We start from the raw sequence: 20,418 nt of genomic DNA, 5'->3' as shown, positions 1-20,418 counted from the left end.
GTGGCTCCACAGCCCAGGATAATGACCACTGTACCACACTGCTTCCTACCAGCTCACCAGTGTGCTCTTGACATTTGCTTCAACAGCTCAAGCCACAGCTCAGGCTGATTTATCCTCAAGCACATAACAGAATTGAAGAACTGAACGCGTCATCCTATAACTGGATTCCTGGGCAACAAAGTCATGGTTGTTTTGAAACTCACTGGGGAACACCTTTTCGGTTGCTCTGAATTTTCCATTTCTTCTTGCCCTCTGCCCATACCGTGGGCCTTGGGTGAAAGGGGAGAAGAGCTTGTCCTTGTGTTCACAATTCTTTCTGGAAAGTAACTTAGCAGTCTCCTTAGGTCTGAGTAAAAACAGTGGAGAAGATCTAGTCACCTCCAAATGGCAAAGGGCTCAACAAGGAAGGTCAACATGGGCTAGCTACGTTCTGGGACACGGACCCGCGCTGGTAGCTCCCAGAGTCCCAGCATCCCATATGGTAGGGCCCATGTTGCTTCCTACCTGCCTTGTATTTCCTGTCCTTTCACGTCCTGTTGCCTCCCCACAGCAGCTCTGTGAGTTCCCTTCTGGTTCCTAAGTCTCCAAGTCTTCACCGCTTTAGTTGCTACAAACACAGCTATTGTCTTCCAGGCAGGGCCCTCTTGGCTACCCATGCCTTGGTCAGAAGCTCACAGGGCTTTCCTCTTTCCTTCTCATTTCCTTGTGAGGAAGGAAGGCCTTATCCTTCCCTCTGTGCCCTGGCTGCATCCTTCCCAGCCCTTCCCAACACTTGCCCTTACCCACTCCCTTCTGATCTGCTTCCTCAGTTGCAATTGCTCCCCATGCTCTTATGCAGACAGTAGATGATGGAGATCTGAATGGTCTTATAGGGTCTGCTCTTGGCCTGGCTTCCTGGACGTGGCCTCATCTTACTCTTCTTTTCCTATCCTAAAGCTACCCATTCTTCTCAGTACTTCTTTCTCTGTTTCCTGCAAACTCCAGCCAACTACCGAAAAAGCCCCAAACTTACCTCTAGCCAGTATCAGATTCCCCATCTTCCAACTTAGCCCCTCCTTAAATCTCTACCTACCGCTAACTTGCTTTGAGATCCTAGCCAAGGCTTTCTCCTTTTTAGACCTCATTTCTCAAATATCTGCTGTCTTATGTTTCACTCATATAGAAGTGTTTTTCATATCTCCAATACGCACAAGAGGAATGGAGCAAGCTGCTCAGGAGAGTGAGTCTGGGTTTGTCTTTAATTGTGTTCACACATGTGTGTATGTTTGCTTTTGTGTAAAGGCCAGTGAGAGAATGAGTTAGCAATTTAACCTCTCTGTTTCCTAAAATCTCCTACTCTGTCCACAGAGCTGAATGTTTAGCAGATGTATTTTTAAATGTAATTCTGACCACTTGGCAATAATCAGTTGGAGGTCCTTCTCTGGGAACTCTTTCGGCATTCAATAGCTGTTGTTTCTGCTTAGAGTTGAGGCACCATGAGATTTACCCATTTCATGCTAACCTGCCTTTTAGTGATGTCATTCTTTAGTTCTTGTTTAGGAGACATGCTGACAAGATTTTTGTATTACAAACAACATTATACAACCGAATAAGCTGGATTTATATATTTAAAATAATATTAATATAAATAATATACAACAAATATATATGTAACAACAATTAAAGGAAAAGGCCATGGATTTGAAAGATGGGAAAGAGGAACTGCTTGGTGGTGAGTCTTCCCAAAATGCTATGGTGTGGGAATGACTTTTCATCTGGTACTGAAGACAAACCAAAAAGACGATTATCCTTTTCAAAGAATCCCACACATAGAGAAGTCCACACAGCAGAATATGGCATGTACACTAAAAAGTATGAAGGGGACAGATTACAGAGAGGGATTTAAGTGGGAGACTCATGAAATAGACAAAAATTAATTTGGTAAGAACGAATCAGGAATGGGATTACAGAAATAAAGACACTGATGTAAGCCCAAGGGATGAACTTCATGGATGAGCAAGCCATGGATGTCGTAGAAACAGCACTTATGACTATGGGAGTCTGTGTGAGGACAGGTGCTTGTGACCATCAAAGTCTGTTCATGGAGGAGTTCTGGTCATAGGCAAGGGCAGGGTTCCCACACTGAAGGCTGAAAAGGTACTCAGGGAAATGTTCCAAAGTGGGTAGCTGAATTAAACAAACAAGCATGGAGGATATAAGGTTTGAAGATGAGCAGTTCTTGGTTACCTGTTTAAGGACTGGCCAAGACTGCTTCATGGTTCAGTCCCATTTCTAAGATACAGCAAGTGTTGCTCTTCTCTTCCTTTCTTATGCTCAGCTAGAATATAAACTGAATATGACTGTCCTACAGTATGATTAATGGGAAAGTTTTTATTGTAAATATGAGAAAAAGTAAATAGCCAGAGGCATCTGGAAGAGTCCAAAGCAAAGACAGAAAGTAATAGACTGGTAAAATGAAGAAGTCCAGCAGACTAGACCCTGCCGTGAGAGAATCACGAGAGAAAGAGAGAGAGAGAGAGAGAGAGAGAGAGAGAGAGAGAGAATGAGAATATGAGCAAAGAAAGTTAGGGTCAAAGAGGTAACATAGCCTGAATAGCAGGGTTATAAAAAGAATAAGTGGCTGGGTGAAGGAATTTAGGGTAAGAGAGGGGGAGAGAAGAGTTAGGATGCTGCCATAGACTTTGAGATGTATAACATGTACCTGTGATACTGAGAGAACCTGGAGGACAGCATGTGCTTTGGTGTGCTAATAGGCCCCCCAGATAGCCATTTGTCCCTTCTGCCAGTGATAAGGGAAACGGCTCCTTTGGTAGAGAAAAAATGGCTTCACAAGTTCTTAAGGAATGCTGGGTTTTATCTAAATGCTAGAATTTGGGGACCTGGAGTTCCCTTTGGACCTGACAGGTACCACTGTTTAAAGTTGAGTTTCCCCATGGTAATGTGAAAACCTCTGATCCACATTGCAAAACTCAGTGGTGGGATAAAGGATGAGAGGAAGGGGACAGGAGAAAGTGATGGAGAGAGAGAAGAAGGGGAGAGAGGATGAAGAGGAAAGCAGAGGAAGAAAGAATGGAAGGAGGGAGAGGAGAGGGGAGAGAATGAAGGGAGGAAAGAAGAGGTATGAAATAGAGAGAGAGGAAGGGAGACAAGGAAGGGACACTGAGAAGATAAAATGAGTGAAGAGACAGAGGAAGGCAGAGAGGAAATGAAGGAGGGAAGAATGAAGAAAGAGAGTGGAGGGAGGGAGAGAGAGAGGAGTGAAAGGACAGAGGAGGAACAGAGCAGCACACTCCATCAGAACTCTAAAACAAAACAAACAAGCAAATATAAGTTTACATAAACCAACTCTGGGATTCTTTTTTAAAGTCTGGTAACAGGGCTTGTTTAAAGATTTCCCTCTACTGTATGGGTTGCTTACAGTAGACCGAAAGAATCCTGCCCCTATTTCTCTCAGTCTGGGGCACAAAGCAGAGCTGGGAATGTACTTTAAGCATAGCATAGTCAACTAGGTGGAGAAGAGAAGACCACATTGTCAGTGTTAGGAGTCGCCCATGGCTGATGGCATTGTTCAAAATCTACAGAGAAGGGGCTCGAGAAGGGGTTGTAGGTGGGCAGGAAAATGTAGTTTGTTAAAACATGACTTATCGGGGAATTGCTGAGTGGTTGGCTGTATTGGCTTTCATTTAACTATTGACTGAGAGTGTGCGTTCATAATAATTAATAATGGGCTAGTCAATATGTGCACAAGAGAACAAACTCAAAGGCCGGAAACGTCAAAAAAATATTCATTACACATCATTTTAAAACTCCACACATTCAGTTTCATATGGAAAAGGATTTTGAAGAGTATTAAGTTGAATATTCTAATGCACAGCTGGGTAATTGGATAATATTTATCACATGCCCAGAGATTAGCCATGTCCATGATTTAAAAAAGTCACAGGGCAATAAGCAGAGATGTATATAGAAATTTGTGCAGAAGGATGTTTATCACGTTGCTACTTCTTGACAAAAGTTTTGAATAGCTTAAATACTCCTTGATAGAACCACAATTAAATGTTCAAGATACTTTAAAAAGTTTTATTAGTCAGTACAACTCATAATTTTGGAGCATTTAATAATGAAGCAGAATGTTCATTTTGTTACAAAAGTGGAGACAAAACAATTTGTACTTGGAAAATGATCTTGATTTTGTAATAAAATAATAAAACCAATATATGCTTTATAGGTCTGTGCCAAACAGAGAGCTTGCAGAGCCTGTGATTATGGATAATTATGACCCTCATGTGTATTCCTTGGTATTTCCCAAATGTTCTTCAGTGAAGTTCACCACTTCCTCGGAAGGAACAAAACTCCCGCCTCCTTGTGACCTCCTCTTCTAAGTGCTCACTTCACCTTTGTGTCAGTCTCTGCCTGGGCAAACTAAGTCTTTCCCATTGAACAATGAGCTTTAATTTTACTTACTCATCTACATATTAACTCATCAAATACTGAGTACTTGAGACAGCGTAAGGATGGAGCTATGTATAATACATCAACATAACGAAAGCTGTGTTGAACACTATAGCCAACACAATGCTTAATGGAACAAAAACTTACAACACTTTTAAGATGAGAAATAAAGCCGAGGCATCCAGTCTTTCCACTTCTGTTCAATACAGTGCTCAAATTCTCAGCTAGGATATGTCCCAGGTACTGTTTTAGTCCTGTTCCTTATAAAGCAAATGAACTAAACCCTTGATTCTTTGAGTGAGTTGCCAGGCAGCAATTTGTCTGGTGAGTGTGCACTTGAAAAGAACAGCTATTTTGCTTTTTTTTAAAAAAAATTTTTTAATTAGAACAGAATAATGTTATTTCCCCTGTACCGGCCCCTCCCAGGTATCCTCCAACTCCCTGCCCCATGACCCCCACTCTCAAATTAATAGCCTTTTTTTTATTTTTGTTATATGTGTTTTCAGGTATGCACAGATACATAAAGACAACCTGCATTTTTAAGGGTGGAGTGTTTTGTAACTAACTGTTCGATTGTGTGTGTGTGTGCTCGCATGTGTACATGTGCATGCATGTACATGTGTGTGCACTCATGCTCCGATTCTAAAGCTAGATAAAGACACATAAAGTATCAAATTATAGATCTATCTCCCTGATGGACATATGAAATAACTCTCAGTGAAATATTTAGAGACCAAATTAAAAATCATGTAAAATACTGTCATTCATGATCCTCAAGTTGGCTTGGTTTCGGAGACGCCAAGGGTAGCTTAGCATACATAAATAAATAAATGTAATACAGCACATCAGTAGACTAAGAGACAAAGATTGCATGCTTATGTCATTAGACGCCGAAATTGTCTTTAGCATAAATCCAGCATCTGTTTATGACAGAAGCCATGGGGAGGGTAAGGATCAACGTGGTGAAAGCTACAAGTCTACAGTCAACATCGTTTTCATGGAGAGAAATCCCAGAGTGTTTCAGTTAAGATCAGGAATAAGACAATGGTGTCTACTCCTTCCACGTCCATCAATATAGTGCTCAATGTCTTCACTAGAACAATAAAACAAAGGATACAAGTCAGAAAAGAAGTCAAACTGTCCTTATTTTCAGATAATATGGTTCTATATACAGAGACCCTAAAAGATCAATTAAAAACTAATTATTAGAACTGATAAATACTTTCAGGATTTATACAAAATTATTGCATTGAAATCAGTAGCCTAACCTTCCTCTATACCATTGATGAACACAGTAAACAAGAAATCAAGGGATTAATCCCAGTTGCAATTGCTACAGTAAAATAGATTAAAATACTGAAGAATAAACCTAACCAGTAGAGGGAAAGACCTCTACAATCAAAACTTTGAGACACTGGAGAAGTTGAGGAAGGCACTAGAATATGAAAAAACCTCTTGTGTTCATAAATTACAAAATTTATACTGTGAAAATGTCCATCCTACCAAACGCAATCTACAGAGTCAGTGAAAATAGTAATAAAAGTTCCAGGGTCATTTTTCAAGGACACAGAAAAATCTTAAAACATATAAGGATGTGTGTATGCATGCATGTACACATACACATACATACATAGAGTCAAAGCAACACTTAACAAAAAGAAAACTGTAAGAGGTGTCCCTACCCATAATCGCAAGTTATACTACAAAACCACAGTAATAAAAACAGCAGAGTTCTGGCACAAACATGGAAATTAGAGGTCAATGAAGGAACTGGACGTAGATCCACACAACTAAGCTGGGAACTTACTGTTGGCTAGCTTTTAAAACTAGAACCTGCTATTTAAGGTTGCTAGGGAGATAAAACATCAGTGGTCTTACCAAGATGTGAGCATACAATACCTGGGCAAATAATCAACAGTTGTTTGGGGGTGGGGTGGTAACCAATAATCTTCTGGTTATATTTAAAACCCCCCAGCTGATAGGGAATCAGTGGCTGGTACTGTAAGCCCAGTTCACAGCTCATGCCTGTGGAAGTCACAGGCACAGGTCGGAAACTCTACTCTTCTTTAGCTAAACTGTCATCTAGCCTTCTGCGCTTATACCCATAGACAGAAACTATTCTTAGCTTTAATCAGAGAAGCATCTCTTTGTAGTGAAAAGTGGTGAATGCAAAAACTTATGGCTGCCAAAGATGCTGAAATTAAATGAGAATTGGTGGTTCAGCCCTAAACAAGACATTCATAACTCACCATTTAAAGCTAAGGGATGCTGAATAAATGGGAGGGGGTAGGAAGTAAGCAAGGGCTGGAAGCTATGAGTGGAAAGGATTATAAAAAGCCTCCTCTGGACTCCAAATCATGATTGCAGTCCCGAACCCACAACTGAAGTTACCTGCAACAGGGCACATACAGCTTCCTGTGGAGCAGGTCTGCCAGTATTGGATCTAATCAATTTTCCTTTGTAAACTTGTTTCCATTTCTACGTTATTCCTCATGGGAATTTTTACTTAGGTGGAATTCTCTTACCTCTTAAAGCTTTAACAACATTCTTCTCGTGAAGTCTGCCTGCCGTGGTGCTGACGAGTAATCCGCTATCACTCAAGGGCATTTGCGATGCTCTGCTTTCTTCCCTGGCTGCATTTTTGCATTATTTTCAGTTTTTAGAAACTTTATTAACATATATGTAGGCATGAATTTGTTTGAATTTACTCTACTGGGGTTCCATACGTCTTTTACATCTAACTGAACTTACAAATCTTGTGTAATTGAAAACTTTGCAATCATTATTTCTTCTAATTTAACCACATTAAGCTTTAACTCCTCTTACAGGGCAGCTTCGATTATCATACCTTTGAGTATTATCACAATGCCTTGATTCTCATTATTCCTGTTAGCTGTTTCTTTGTTTTGAGACAGGACTTCACATAGCCCCCCGCTGGCCTAAAACTCGCTATGTCAAAGAGTTTGATATGAACCCTCCTGCTGCCATCCCTTAAGTGCTACTATTTCAGGCATGGACATTCAATACCAGTTTTATACTAGTTTTATCTTTAAGTTCGGTGACATTTCTCATTTTACTATTGAGAACATTCTGTGTAGTTCTTAATTTTGCTTTTCCCACATTTTGGTTTTAATATTTCCTTTTGGGTCTTTTTACTATGTCTTAATTTCTTTGCAGCGACTTTCACCCTTCCATTTTGGACTCTGGCTTAAATGGCATCTTTAATATCTGATAGTTCTAACATTATCTTCTGATGTTAGTGTATGTTGAATGTTATGTCTCTGGTAAGCTGAAATTTTTCTGGCATTTCTTTTGTTTTGAATAATTTTCAGGTTATAGTCTGGGAACATTGACTACTGCACTATGAGGCACTTGGTCTTAAGTTTTAAAGAACTTACTGAAGCTGATTGTATCTAAGTAGATAAACGATTGAGTTGGATTTGTTTAGACCACAAATTCTAGGGGGATTTCTGAGACACATGGTTCAAATATCAATTCCGTTTTGAAAGCCACTGCAGTGCGGTTTGGCGTTGTTTTGGTTGTGTGCCATGGAGAATTAATGCAACCTAGGCAGTGTTCTGCTTCATGCATCACTTCAGAAAATCTGGCATATATGGTTTAAGTTCAGATACATGCATGAAAAAACCAACACAGTGAGCCAAGCACTTGCTACCTGTCTTGGCATAGCTTCCCCAGCTCTCAGCTGCTCAGCTCCCCTGCAACTTTCCAGCTGTGAGGATTGTCTTTCGTGGCTTTTAGCCAGACATTGTGGTTTTGCATTACCTATATTCTGCTTATATTTTGCTTTGTTCCAAGGTTGAGTGGTTTAAAGCGGGGGGGGGGGGGGAGAAAAGCAAAGAGAGGCAATGTGAATTCCTCCCGTTTTTGTTTCTGCATGAGGCACCTGTTCCTCCTGTATTGCCATCGCTTCTGCCATGGCTCTTCTAATACTGTTATTGAAGCATCCATGAGTTTTTAAAGGCAAAACAAACTGCAAGCAGCAGCAGAGCAGCAGCAGCAGCAGCAACAACAGCAAGAAATCCAAGGGAGTTTTGGCATGCTTCCTTCCTTGGGACAGTTTTCTGTCCCTCTGACTAGAGAGCCCTCCTCTCCAAGCTTTCTTTGCCATCTGGTGTATACTTCTGGGTTTTGGAGCTCAAAAGTAACTATGAGTCAGGTTCTACAGTTTCTCAAATTTGACACCAGCATTTCACCATCAGAGTCTACAGACAGTTGCAGCATGAGGCATGCATGCTATTTAGTATGCTTCGTTACTTTTCACGAGAGATACAGGAAGCTGTGAGTTTGGGCATTGTATGTAGAACCTGGACTCTTTCTTCATAAGGGCGCATTGCCTTGTATAGAAGCATCCCCACGTTGTTGCAAAACTAGAGATGTGAACATCTGTGGACGGGCATGTATCTGTTTATCTTTATCTTTAGCATCTTAGCATGAAGTCTGGGGGAAGATCTGCCCTTAAAAAGTTTGAATTAAATTTCTCTCAAACTTAGCAAACCTTTTCCTTAATGGATGAAGGTTGATGATTTTTTTTTAATGTTGTATCTTTAGGGAATGGTTTGGTGCATCATAATGTTCTTGCTAAAACCAGCTGTTACCTAAATGTCCAAGTGTACCACCTCAGGCACCTCAGTTGCCCAGAAATAATTTAATCAGAGGGCACGATTCCCCCACCCACTGTTGCCTAGATTCTAGAAGGCAAAAAGTACTGCAGATTTACCTATAGTATTAGTCTTTTCTGCATGGCATCTTGGCCTTGTGGGCAGTCAAATATGGCTTTCGGTGCAAAGTGGTCCAGATATTTAAATAGATAGATGTCTGAAAAAGCTTCCCTGCATCCCTAAAGATGAAGAGAAGTATATGTAAGGGTGAGTCATGTGTTAACTCATCCATTAGAAGAAGTTAGAACAAAGCCAAGCTAATAAAATCAGAACAATAGGGTCATCAAAAGGAGCAGTGAAAAGTAGCCGGTTAAGTGGGAGCTTTGTAAAAACGGCGTTAGAACGAAGACCCCCCACTGCCGGGCACTTCGCTGCCATCTGCAGAATATTAGGGCTACTATAGTAAGGATAACAGCAGATCTTAGTTAGCTCTGTCTTCTTTCTTAGTACCCTGTCCTCTACCTAGAGGAAGTATATAAACAAAGAGACCCAACTAACGTTCAAATTGTATGCTGTTTACTTTGAATTGGGGCTGTGCTGCAAAATGAACCCCAAGATGTCGTAGCTGTTTACTAGTCTGCCAGCTAGACTTCAGGAAACCTATTACTTAAATGATTGAGTAGCGAAGTGAGGAGTATTTAAGGAGTTCTTTTGTTGCCTTGGGCTGTGATTGGCGATGTGAAAGTGAGAAGGCTTAAAAAAAATTAAAAAGACAATTATTACTCCAGCTTCCCAGTAAGACACGGGAATAAGCCAAATGCTGGACCTCCGGCATTACCAGAAGTGCCGAAAAGCCTGTAGACTTAGAAATGCCACCGTGGCTAACAGAAATCACACTGGAGACAGAACAACCATTTCTGCCTGAAAACAAAACAAAATGCAGCCAGAGGATTCTTCTTTGGAGCTTTTGAGCCAAATAGAGCTTTGCGAATATATCTAGGCTGCCTTTGTACTCGCTGGATCCTTACAGTCACAGGGGGATCAGATTAATAAATGTCAAAATAATGTGAAGTAATTATCCACCGAGACTACCTAAACTATACGAAGAAAGGAGTTTTAAAAACATCCTTCAAAACATTCTTGCCTTAACTCGCAGCTAATGGTGTGATTTCTCCTGTATTGGGTAATTTTCTTGATTTCTAGTCATTGAAATGCTTCAGTCCTAAAATGAGGCAATAATCCAAAATCATTAGTATTTCCCAAGTGTCTTGGTTTTTGTCTCTTCTTTTAAAAATGTATTAGCTCCTTGAGAATTTCATGTGTTTTGATCACATTCACCCTTCTTCCAAAGTTCTTTCCAGCTCCACTTCCCTTCCTGGCCCACTCAACTTTGTGTCCCCCCCCCCCCCCATTGAGATTGATTTGTGTTACTCAAATATTCTTGGATGTGTGGCCTCCGACTAGAATGTGATAGATTTACCAAAGGATATACTTTTAAAGAAAACTGACCCTCTCCCAGTAGCTAAGAATTGACAATAGCTTCTCAGCTAGGAATGGAACTTCATACCCACCTCCTTTCTCCATGCCGGGGTTTGGTTGGGTTGGGTTGGGTTGGGTTTGCACTGGTCTTGTAATTGGTGTGGCTGTGAGTTTATATGTGTGGCTGTCCTGCTGTGGCCCGAGAGGCTGTTTTCTTGTAGTCAATCACTGACTCTCACACTTTTTCCACCCCTTCTTCCACAATGACCCCTTTCTCTTGTGGGGAGGGGAGGAGTTTATGTTTCACTTCAAGATGGGTATTCTGAAGTCCTTATTCTCTGCACCTTGGCAGGTTGTGGATCTTTATGTCGATTTTCATGTACTGCAAATAGAAGATTCTCTGATGAGGGTTGAAAGGTGAGTTAGTCTGTGGGTATAATCATAGGTTCTTATGAGTTGGCTTAGTATTTTCTCCTTTTACCAGAAAAATAGGATAGGTTCTTTCCTATGGTTTATGACCTGTCCATCCACAGGTTCTTTGATAATGATGCCAGGTGTGGCTTTTAGCTTGTGGAATGGTCCTTAAATCCAATAAGAAAGTGATTGGTTACTCCCATGACATTCATGCCACTATTGTGCCAGTAGACACGTCTTGCCAAGCAGATTGTTATTGTAGCTCACAGAGTTGACAGCTGGGAAAGATGGATTACTCTTCCCTTGTAGTGTTGTGCATACTACCTTTCTGGCACATTGAAAGTTAGACAGTGGGGATGATGTTTCCAGGTCAGTAACTGTTGATTTCCCCATGTTTTGTGGTTTAAGTGTGGGTATCTTCAGTGATAGGGTTTCATTGTCAAGTTCTGCAAGAAAACCAAGAGCATTGGTAACATCTTGTAATGCTTGGGGTCTTTAGGACCTCACTGACCAACATCTCTAAAGGAAGTAACCAGTTGGCTGAGCAGTGGTGGTGCATGCCTTTATTCTAACACTCAGGAAGCATGAACACACATGTATATGTCTGTGTGTTGTATATGTGAGTGTGTGCAAATGCAAACAAATTTTGTGTGAGAGCCTGATTCAGAGTGCATGTGTTCATGTGTTATGTGCAGATGCTATGTATATGCTTGCTTGTGTGTGTTCTTGTGTAGATGTGTGTACATGCATATTGAGTTTCTGTGTACATGTAAGTGAACATATGTGTATGTATATTTATGCAAATATGTGTATGTACATGCATGTGCATTGTATACATATTTGTCAGTGAATGAATAAATATGTTTATGATTATATGTTCATGTATATGTGAGCATATGTGTTGTAGTTTGTGCATATGTGGCTGTGTTGTTTTGCATATTTGTGTGTTGTTACATGAGTGAATGCATTAGTGTGCTTGTATAAATTTGTGTGTGCTTATGTATGTAAATGTTTGTGTACATCTATGTTCATATATTATGTATTTGTATATGCATGCATTTGAGCTTCTTTTTGCATATGCATATATGAAACAGTGCTATATTTGTATGAATACATATGTGAGCATATTTGTGTGTCCAAGTCATTATGAGAATGTGTAAATTCTTGTTTATGTGCATTTTTATGATCATATGAGCATATATGGAAGTACATGTACACATTACTTTATGTATAAATATGGGCTTCAGAGAATCTGGATCATGCATGTGGGTACTTAGATATGCGCAATTGTGTTTGTGTACATGTATGTACTTTTGCATTCATGTGAATAATATGTACCCCCACGTGTGTCCATTTGTGTGTTCATGTGTGTTACACTAGGTGCACGTGTGTTCAGGTATTTGTGTGGATATGTACAAGAGAGTCATTTTGTGTTTACATCTTCAGGTGCCTTTGTGTTCATGTTTGTGCATTTTTACCTCTGTTTGTGGTTTTGTTTAACTCTACAAGTTTTGGGGTACATGAGTGTGATGTTTACATGTCTTTGTACTCATGTTTACATATTTATGTGGTCCTATGTGCACATGTGTATATGTGTTTATGTGCTCATCTGTCCGCACTTGTGATTTTTGAACTTGATTTATATATGTGTGGCCGTTTGTGCACAAGTGTTTTGTGTACATGTGAATGTTTCTGTGCGCATGTTTGGTTTGCATATGTGTTCACGTGGGCATGTTTACATGTGTATGCACATATCAATGTGAATATGTGTGCACGTATGTGCTTGCCGGTTTATGTGGGGGTGCGAATTACATGTGCATGCATATGAGCCATCTGAATAGCAAGGTTTTTTTAAACTTTTGACTGAAGTTGACACAGGTACACTGATTGAGCAGGTTAAGCTGTGGTTGGCAGCTGTTAATGCCCTTGATAAATATAGATGGAAAACATTTACTAGATAACAATTCAGACTGTAGCAAAGTTGAGCCTTGTGAAAATAAATAAAAGGTATCCTGGAAGGTGAACGATGTGGAGTTCTTCAGCTTTTGTTGACTGTCCAGCATCCTCAGGCAGAGCTAGCTCTTTACACCGTCAATCCACGTTGGGTTGACTCATACCCCATAGGTAACTAACTTCTCAGCATCACTTTCATGAAGGTACTGCAGTCTGTGGCTGAGAAACCAATCTGTTACAGATGTCCATGCCATCCAGAGGTAACTCTTCTGCTTCACTTTCGTGAAGGTGCTACAGTCTATGGTTACAGCTGAGGAAGCAATGGTTTTTGATATTCATGTTGCTAGTGATCACACTTCTTGCACCCCTACACTTGTGCTAGCAATGAGAGGTAAATGGTAATGGACCACAGTCGTTATTGTCAAAATGACTTTTGTGTTGCTGTAAGCTGTCAGTTTGCGTATGAGGACATCAAGAATCACCAAGCACTGTGCCAGAGAACTTCTCAGTTTGTTACTGTCTCCTGTCTTTGTTCTCCTAGCTCAGTGCCAGGAAAACAGGAAACAGGAAGAGTCTGGATATAAGAAGACCAGGTTGTCTTGAAGTGTTTATGGGTTTTCAATGCATGAAGAAAAATGGTAAAGTCTTTCTTGTAGCACTGAGACCAGTGTTAATTAAAACCATTATACACGTTTGGTACAAACTATAAAAAACAAAACAAAAACTGGATACATGTTCTTACTCATTATACATACACCCTGCAGGTAAATCTTGCACCTGGAGTTGTTTCTTTTCAGCAAAGAAAATATTGTGGTTGCCTGTCTCTTTGAGCACCCTCTTTACCCACATCTTTACCCAGGTGAAAGCAGATTTAGAATTCATTGACTTCCACTGCAAAGGAGTTCAGTTTTATGGGAAATGCTAAGGTAACAAAGTGGTACAACCTCTTTTATTATAGGAATTCTGTCTATTTATAAATGGCTTGGTATTGCCAATAGGATTAGCACTGTATGAAGTAATTCCAAATCATTTGATTTCAGAATTATTTTTTACCCCTGTCTTATTGGACTAGAACTATAAAGCATGGCTATGAGAAAGTTGGCCCGGTAAAATGCATACTTAGTGTGGCATCTATATGTTTGAGTTCTAATGGCCTGCTCATGCTGCAGGGAAAGACGTCATGAGCAATGGACATAAGAGTATGCAGATCCTCCACGCTTGAATCAGTGCAGGACCATTCCCATAGGCTACCAGCTAACTTCTGTTCCAAAACCTAAGACCCTTCACTGCCTTTCAAGGTAACCTCTTACATTCTCCCCATCTTTGAAAGGAATAAAGATTGCTTTCATGCTGAAGAGCCAGAGGTATTTGTGGTGTCTGTCTATCTTTTTCCTGATGCCAATTGGTACATATGTTCTATTTCTGATTATTATAGATTATAGGCATGATTACTCCTTTCTTTCAATGCAAAAATCAAAACTAAGACACTGAATGTGGACTTGGCGTATAATCTGTGTATTAGATGCTCCTGATGAGCAACAATAGTGATTCCTGCAACTGTTATTGCAAGAAGACTGTGCACTACGAAAACAAAGGGCCAGGAAAAGATGATGCAACAATGACAGTGATAACATAGCTACGGAGTGACAAGGAAGGCATTGTTGGGGGATACTTATACACTGTGTGAAGATGGGTTGCTGTGATTGGTGTAATAAAAACCTGAACGGCCAATAGCTAGGCAGCAGGTATGGGTAGGCAGGAAATAGGAGGAGGGATCAAGGTTCAAGAGAGAGGTGCAGGAATGGGCAGTACGTGACAGAACTTAACAGAAATGGGTTAATGTAAATTATAAGACCTAGTTAAAAACAAGCTTAGGCTAAGTTTTCATAATTAATAAGAAGTCTCTGTGCCGTTATTTGGGAGCTGGCTGGAGGGACAGAGAAAGACTCATTACATAGCATGTCTTGTCTGAAACAAGACAGTCAGAATTCAGTAACCTTGATGCTATAACACCATTCAAATCCCAGTGTCTTCATAAAATAAATTCAGATTTCATTCATAAGAAATCGTGTGCAAATGTCTCAGTGGGGTATTTCCTCGGAAACCAAAGGCTGTCCCAAAGAGCAGATTCTTAGAATCCTCAGCTTCTGGCAAACTAACTGGCTAGAGATGAGTTGCTGCCCTCATGGTTGGACAGAACCAGAGACAGACAACCATCCTATTCAGTGAGATCATCAACAGAACCTAAACCAATATCTACAGAGTCGTGGAGGAGAAACTAATTCTTTGTGGTCCTACAAAATTAAGTCCTACAAAAACATTACTGAAAAGTTGACATTTAGTCCTAGCCTCTGGGAGCATAAGGCTACCCAATAGGAAAAAAATATGGAAGAGAAGTCTTAGTTTTTTGAGACAAGGTTTTTTTGTGGCTTTGGAGCCTGTCCTGGAATTAGCTCTTGTAAAACCAAGCTGGCCTCGAACTCACAGAGCTCTGCTTGCCTCTGCCTCCCGAGTTAAAGGTGTGCACCATCACCGCATGGCAGAAGAGAAGTCTTAAGAAGAGAGAAGAGTATTAGCCCAGACAGAGTTTTGGAAAAGCATGGATGTCAACAAACGCAGAGGATGATGGGGAGGAGATATAGACCCTGAGGCTTCAGAAAAGTAAGGCTCAGCTGGAAGAACGCACAACAAAGGTGGGAGGAAGATGTGGCTGGCTAAAAGAAGGCACAAGGAGTCTTAATTTTAGAGGAAAAGATCAAGCATGAGTGTAGAACACTGGAGGAAGACAAAATAGAAAAGGTTTTGTATTGGGCTTGGAGAGAAGCGAAGACAACACACGTGTGCAGTAACAGGCAGTGGACAGGCTTAGCCAGCTTTCTGTGTAGCAGAAGGGACCGAATTCCTTTCTTACTTCTACCAGCCTACTCCTCTGCCCCCCGCCCCCACCTAGCTCCAGTCACTAAATTGAGGTTGCTGATCATCAGCTGAAAGAGCCCCTATCTTCCTATCCCTACCTCCTCTGTTCTGGTCCTTTCTAAGAAATAAAGGACTCCATTTCCCTTGTCAAAACTGATGAGCTTTTGGTTAAATGTTACCTCTTTTGTAAGGATTAACAACTGTGGTAGAATGGGAAGACTTGACAACCCACTCCACAGATGTTTGCTCCATCATGTTCATGACTACTCTCTTCACAATAGCCACGCAATGGAAACAACCTAGACTTGGGAAACCGCGAAGCTGAAAAGCATATGATTTTTTTAAAATAGGAAATTCCTTTATGTTTTCATGAGTAAATCCAACTGTTTTAGATATCTCCTTGATGGAAATAAATAGCACTATCATGAACCAGATGGGCCAGTCAATTCAATTAAGTAGATTGCTTTGCCTAGAATGATCAAAAGCCTGTCGGCGTCCTTCAGCTCTGCATTCCTACAGAGTCCTGCCCCGTTGGCAGCAAAGACTGTTTCAGAGACTGAAGACCGTCTGGTTATTAACTAAGAGCTGCTGTCTATTTTGAACAAGATTAGTTTGCACCGTGATGTTGAATCCCTTCATCCCCAAAGTGTCTCTCATATAGGTCTGAGCAGTTACACTGTCAATAAAAGAAGCTTCCAAATTACCGCAACACTGGGAAAAGGGATCCGATAGCAAAATCAATGAGACTTAACAGCTGTAGTGTGATGCTTTCCATCAGCTGTCAATTAAACCCCAAGACTTAATTGGTTCTGTGGTTAAAAATACACACTGCTGATGAGTATTGGCACCAGGAAGCAGATTGACACATGTGAGTCGAGAAGTTTTGTCTTGTGGCTTCATTTATTTTGTGTAGTTCCAAGCCCCTTGCCCTCCCCTGGCCCCTGCAGACAAACACCACTCTCTGTTCTTGAAGAAGCATGTCATTCAGGGTCTAAACAGAAACTGTTAGCCAGGTTTTCTGTATAAAGGGCATGGATACTAAGCTCAATATTGGCCTGGAGTCCTTGTGTGGAAGGTTTAAATTGACTCTGCGTTGCCAAGTTATTTCCTGTGAATCAAATGACTGCAAGGCAGTATCATAGCATCCAAGAACCTTGAAGCTCTTGTTTTAATTCTTCTATTAATTGCACCAAGTGCATGGGGGGAATGGGAGGGGAAGAAGTTCAGAGACAGTCTCTTCGGCAGACATTTGTTGAAGCCTGGTGTGAGCCTAACAGCACTCAAGATAAAATACGACAGGAAGTGGAGATAAACAGAGCCCTCCATCTACAGGAGAGCTGTAAAATCTAGCAAGCAAATTTCACTAACTCAATTTTGATGGGAACTGGGGAACAGAAGGGAACTAGAGAGAAGAGAGAATGGATGGGGAGAGAAAGAACAAAAGACGCGGAGAGAACGAAGCCTGATATTGTAAAAGCAACTAAAACCACGCTAGCTCTGCTATATCCCCCAGCCAGCAGGGTCCCCTGTCACTCAGCAGAAACAAATAACTCAATGGCTTCAGAAACCCTACAGATAACTTGAATGGTTACGGGATTGTTCGCCACAGTTTCTAAAAATGCTTCCTAAGCACGATCAGTCTCTGTACTGTTTCCTACCTTCCTCTCCAGAAAGACATTTTCTGCTTCTATTTGAGTTCCCTTGTTCTGTTGGGGGCAATGATCTTCTTTCCACTAACTATACTGTAGCAAATATTTTGATAAATAAAGGAATTAAAAATGTCCCAGGGAGTGCCTATGCCTCGACCAGGAGGCAACTTGCTGAAAAATTGTCATCAGTGAAACCTATATATCAATACTTTTATTTCTTTGTTGAGTACCTATGAGACTATATACAGGTTGCAATGCGATATTCAGCCTGACCTTGTGTATGATATTTGCCCCCGGGGAGGGTTATAAGCTATTCCAGGGGAAGGGACATTGACACAAATTATGACCATGGAAGAAAAGAGAGAAAATGATCTTTTTCAAGAAGAGAAATTGTGAGGTGCTGTAGGAGTCAAAATATCACTTAGGCAAAACTTCATGTTCCCTAAAGGTGGACAAGGGTCATAGGGCGACTAACTAAAGGGACCAAGGTCAAGTAGTAGGCAAGAAAAGTGCATGCTCAGGAGTAGTGGACAGATTGTTGGAAAGTCAATTTAAATTATATCACTTTACCGATGAGAAAGGACTGTTCACACCAGAGAACTCAAAGGCAAGCCCAGCGACCCGAATCTTTTGTATTGACGAATGAAAGCTCCATCAGGAAACTGGAGGGTCGTGTTCAGCTTATCTGTCTACTGTTTGAGATCAGATCTCAGCTTTCCGTCTCCATCTGACTGCTTCCTGCCTCCGCTACTCCCACCTTGCTCACCAACGCAAGGCATTATTAAGGCAGAAAGATACTCGTTCATTCCCTGCCCAGGGACCTTATCGACTGTGAAATGGGGTTTCGGAGGACTGAGGAAAAGTGGGTTTGTAGGCTGGTTCCGTGATGCTTGCTTAGCAACCCCCCCCCCGTAAGTCCTATGGATACAGAGATAAGTGATGGCCATGAGAGAATTACAGCCCAGACACAAGGCTGTGCATCATTCTAATCCATTTGCTGAAACACGGCGGCCAGGTAGGCATGGTTGGTTTTAGCTGGGGTGGCTTCATCATCTTTGTAAAGATGTCTGACCATACTGTGCTCACACAGCAACAAGCAAGGCTCAAGTGCACAAGGCCCAGATGCTGAGACACTTCTGAATGGCTTCCTACTGCCGGGTGTGTGGGGAAGAGGGGAGGGTACTTCGTGAACAGGAGCTCCCCTTGAACACAGATGTCACCAAGTGGTAACAGCATTCAGTTAGTTTGCTTTAACGAAAGTCTTTATTTAATTATCTTACCTTTCAAAACATTTTGTTATGGAGAACGTAAGACTTGTGTGTTTGTGTATAATATACATGTGTGTAAGTATAGTATATATGCATATATATGTATATATAAACTTATATAAGATAAATATATATGAAAGAACAAGGAGAAGTGTAAAAAGCCTTCATGTACTTACTGTGCAGCTTCAGCAACTCTCACCGTTTTTTTCCTCTCCATTCCTAGTGTGCTTCCTCTTCTTTACACGGTATTTTAGGTAACTTTCAGACATCAGGTGATTTTCTCCAATCAAATTTCAGTATCTGTCTCTTACAATGACTCCACTTAAAGTCAGTATTTTTCCACAGTGTATGTAATTTGTATTAAAATAGTTTAAAATCATTTTTCACTGCTATTTTTGAATGATTATTTAAGCAACATGTACCAAGCCTAACAGTCACCTACATTCCTGCTACCATTCTTTTTTGTTATTTTTTTATAGTATAACATATTAGGCATTTTCTGTGTATAAATTAACATGACTGTTTTTAAATTTTATTTTACTATGTTATGTTTCTGGGTTTTTGTCTGTCATGTGCCATGTGTGCTTGTTACCCACACAGGCCAGATGATGACACTGGATCCCCTGGAATTGGAGTTACAGGCTGTTCTGGGTCACCAAGCGCTAGGAATTGAATCCTGGTCCTCTGGAAGAGCAGGCAGTGCTCTTAACTGCTGAGGCATCTCTCTATCCCAGCTTTGTGTTTTAACGCTGTTCTGCAGCCAGGTTTTTCTTCTTGATGACAAGCCATGCATGTAGGTGCTGAGACTTGAACCCTGATCCTGGAAGAAGAGACAGGGCTCTTAACTATTGTGCCATCTCTCCAATCCCATTTTTTTTTAAAAAAAAAACTTTTAATAGTTAACACTTGGCAAAATTATTTCTTGGTATTAAAGTGAAATAATTTATAATATCTTACACTTTGATTATTCTCCTAAAAAAGTAAATTATCTTCCTGCTTGAAAAATCTGAGAACGATTGAACATGTATGTTGTTTCATAAACTTGAAAATGGAAATTGCACATTATTTCTAGGTTAGCATGGCATCAGCACTTAGGCTTTCCTTCTAGTATACCCGGAAAGAAACTGTTTGCTACTCTGGATTTGAATGCGCTTTTGAAAACAATTGTTTTGAGACGTTAATTAGCATGCACACATAAGGTATAAATTAAATGAATTCTGACAGGTGTGTTTGCCAGTGGACCTATCACAACCACCATCGTGTGAGGCATCTCCATCTTCCCAAGGTTCCTCACATCTCTACTTCATGTTTATTATTTTCAAGTAAATACCATAGATTAAAAGAAATTTTAAGTCTAAAAAATAAGCATTTTCATATAATCTTCAACCAGACTGTCTAGTTCACTCATTAATTCTTCTGCAGAATGCTCATCCTCTTTTCTTCCTTCCATCTCTCCATGTTGAAGTACATGACAAGTATTTAAAAGAAGAGAGATGTTGTAATGATTGAATTCAGGAAATTTAACATTGATGAAATGCATCTACCCGTTATATAGTACTGACTAAATCCACTAGCTGGAGAGTTTACTTTGTAATGCCCTTCTTTCTCCCAAGCTGGAGTTCAGTCAAGGAGAGCATCACTTCAAAATACAATCAGTGACAACTTGTC

This window comes from Microtus oregoni, unplaced genomic scaffold (assembly GCF_018167655.1).
Source record: "Microtus oregoni isolate MIOR12 unplaced genomic scaffold, Mior012 000029F_ref0000214, whole genome shotgun sequence".
NCBI classification, from domain to species: Eukaryota; Metazoa; Chordata; class Mammalia; order Rodentia; family Cricetidae; genus Microtus; species Microtus oregoni.
This window is presented reverse-complemented; position numbering follows the sequence as displayed.